Raw genomic sequence first — 3,800 nt, 5'->3', positions numbered from 1 at the left:
AATGAAGTAAACCTAACCATGAAATTTAAAAGTTGTAAACTTGGTTAACAGTGGTATTAACATGTAGATTATGCAATTAAGAAACTAAGGCAATTTGAACGGGTCGATTCAGAGCTAAAACGAAGTTTTTATGAGCAAAACAAATCCAGTGGCATTTCTGTAATTAGTATGAACTATTTTCGAATTTAAATCAAATCTGTGATTTTTAAATCGGCTGAGGACTGCGGGTTCAAAATCACAAAATCTGGGGGTCTCTTTAGCAAAAGGAACCCGCGAAGGGGTATCGGCTATCCAGGGCCGTTGATCAAGTGATGGATGGCTCAGATCAGAACTGAGGGGGAGAGAGAGAAGGCAGCGGCCGGAACAGTGGCGGCCGCGGCGGGGCTCCATGGCTGGAGGCGAGGAACTTGACGGCGCGCGCGGATCACGGCCTATAGGCCACGGTTCGACGAACCGAGGGCACTGGGGGAGAGAGGGGGTGCGGGCGAACTCGCCTAGGCCGAGAGAGCGTCCGGAGGTCGCGGCCGAGGCGGTGGTGGCCATGACCGACGGCGGGAAGGTCGACGGCGCTCGCGGATTGGGCCCTAGAGGCCATGAAACTTGAAATTGAAGGCATGGAGAGAAGGAGGGGAGCAAGGGGGTCTCACCGCGGAGGAAAGCAAAGATGGAGGCGGCTCGGGGACGGCGGACCGTGCGGAAGGGCACACGGCGGACCTCGACGTTCTTTGGGGCGGCGGTTGTGGCTTCCGTGGGCTCGGCGAGAGCGAAACTGGAGCGGGAGAGACAACAGGGAGGGCGGCGAACGGGCTCGGCTCCGTTTTATAGAAGCCGGGCGTGGGGGAGACGCTCCCACGACGACGCGAGTGGGCGCGGGCGACGGTTGCGGCCTTGACCACGCTATGCGGGAGGTTGAGGACGGCGCTGGCAAGTGGGCCCAAGCCGTCAGCGGCAGAGCAAGAGAGGGAGAGGCGCGGCGACAACGGTTGCCATGCGGTGCTGGGCCGGCGCCTTGCTGGACCGCGCGAAGCTGGCGGTTGCGGTGCGCAAGGGAGGAAGCCGAGCTGGGCTGGCGGGCTGACGGACTGGCGCGGAGGAAGAAAAGGCCAGCGGGCCGACGGGGAAGAAAATGGGCCAGCAGGCCAAAATGAAGAAGGGAGGGAAAAAAAGAAAACCTTTTTCTTTTTATTTTCTAGAGTTTTAGCAAACCCTTTTCAAGTTGAATTTGAATTCAATTCAAATTTGGTCAAAACCAATCATTACAAAAATAAAGGTGCAGCAGCATGTATGCATCAAGAGGTTACTAACCTTATATTTGATTTTAATTTCACAAAATTTATTATTTTCCTACATTTTTATGCTCACATATTTGCACAAGTAAATCAAATTTAACTATTTTGAAAGAATACAAATTTTAGGGTGTTACATCACCATTATTCATATCCAAGTCATATTCCAAATATTGTCCTCATAATTTCTAACACGTCATTAATTTTTTTTCTGATCTCTCCTATTGAAACTGCATACCGTTTTTCATCTTCTCAACTTGCACTACAAGGTGACAAATGCTACAATAAAACCGACATGAAGCCCTCTGCTATGTCCAAAACAAGCTTTCCATTACCGAAGGAGATACCAATCGATGGCCTGGCGTGGAGGAGATTCCAAAGGTCCGACTGAAAGATACTCATGCTGGAGTTTTCTTCTCGGTTCTCGCGTCAATTTGTAACTAATTAATTACCTCAAATACGTACAATAATCCTCTTCCCTAAATTATTAGAGCTTCTTGGTAACCAAATTGCTATACAAGTGAAGCATTTGCATGAAGACTAGGCTATCATCATGAAAGATTCTTCGGAGCTTCTGATGGAGCGGAGACGTGTGGCGGCCAGTACGTGTGTCAGCAGGCGTGGAAACCAATCGGTTTCCAGGGGAACATCATTTTTGCTTAGCTTCATCCCGTGGTAATAAAATATTGACAGTAAACATATATACTATTAGATAGATTATAAAACAACTGAACCAGTTTTCCGCATATGCCTAGGAATAAACTGCCAAGGGCATGTTGTGTTCAATAAATTATATGAGACTGACGGCTCTTTGAATCTCAAAGAAATTAGAATGTCCATGGAGTTGAATATATATATAGTGCCCATGAAGATGACGAGTGTAAAGACCGAGGGAGAAAATTTTAAAAAACTAGCCTGAAATGGACATGCATCCATGTAATCGATAGGACAAGATCAAATAAAAAAACTGAGAGAATAGAGAGTATAGAACTTTTTACCCTTTTTTTTAGTGCTCGTGGAAAATTAAATATTCCAAAAGTTAGGGGGAGGTTGTGATGACGTATCACAGAAATGTGGTCTTAGCGGATATGCCTAGGAATGATCTCGGTAGCTAAACCAGAGTTCACAATAGCCGCCTGATGTTTCAATGGCTACCTTTACATGGTAGAGAATATTTTAAGAGGGGAATAAGAGCCAAACTAAGACTTTCTCCTCAAGAACTCTAGAAGATCACTAAAGTGCACCCAAGTGTATTCCTTTGAAACACTGTGAAAGTTCTCTCTTATATCATTCATTTATAAAAAATAAAGAACAACCGGCAATTTTTCAACTAATATCTTTACTAATAAAGATATGACACTAATAAAAAATAATTTTTCAAGATGTCTCTTTCCTATATTGTAACACCCTAAAATTTGCCTCTTTAGAAAATAGGTAAAAATGATTTATTTCTGAATTTTGTGCTCATAAAATATAGGAAAATAAAATTTTTCATTTAATTAAAAATTATCATAAGGTAGCAACATGTATATGCATACATGTCGGTGCATTTGTTTTATTTGGTTGAGTGGTTTTGACAAAAATTCAAAATGAAATTAAATGCTTTTACAAATGAAATTAAAAATGGCTTTGAAGTAAAAGAAAAGAAAGAAAAAAATTTTTGAAAATAAAGGAATTTTTAAAGTTGTAAAATTTATTTTTGAGAACTTACCAAAATTTCTTATTTTTTAATAAAGTTGAAAAGTATATTTGAAATTCTATTCCAATTTGGTTAGGTTCATATTTGAATTGGATTTGAACTAAGAAAAGAAATAGAAAAGGAAAAGAAAACCTCTCTCTCTTGCTCTCTATTTTGGCCCGGCCTGCTGCTGGCTTCCACTCCCCACCGGCCCTGCTCCCTTGGGCCGACGGCCTGCTAGGCCTGCTCCCTCCCTCTCTCAGCTTTCCCCCACGTAGGCCCACGGTTTCTCCTTCTCCGTTTTCCCCGCGTGGGCCGAGTCGGCCCGAATGTTTTTTTCTTCCCCCGCGCGCCAGCCCAATCCTCGCGGACGCCGCACGCTCTCCTTTCTTCCTCTGTCACCGACCGCCCAGGCCCGCCCGTTAGCTCCGCCTCCTACCTCGGTCTGTCACCGAGCCGGACTCTACCGCCGCTGCCATGGACTTCGTGTCCACGCCGCTCCCGATTCCTCCCCTGCCGTGCGAGCTACGCCAGACGTCCCATAAATAGCGATCCTCTGCACCCCTTCTGTCTCCCCCACCGAGCCTAGCGCAGCCGCCATGCTGCGTGTGCCTTAGCTCCGCCGTCCAAGCTCCGCCGAGAAGAAGATAGAGTCGCCGAGTCGATTAGCAGCTCCTCCATCACGGTAAGTACGTCCTAGAGCTTCTAGTCAAGTTTCCAAACCCGTGCTACCCCTTTTCTTCCTCTTTTTCCTCCTGTGGTGCTCTGCACCGCGTAGTAGTTGCTCCGCCGCCGCCATAGGACGTCGCTCGCCGTCTCCGTTCGCCGATAGCTGC

This window comes from Miscanthus floridulus, chromosome 1 (assembly GCF_019320115.1).
Source record: "Miscanthus floridulus cultivar M001 chromosome 1, ASM1932011v1, whole genome shotgun sequence".
Classification (NCBI taxonomy): Eukaryota; Viridiplantae; Streptophyta; class Magnoliopsida; order Poales; family Poaceae; genus Miscanthus; species Miscanthus floridulus.
The sequence above is the reverse complement of the archived record's forward strand: the minus strand, read 5'-3'. Positions refer to the sequence as shown.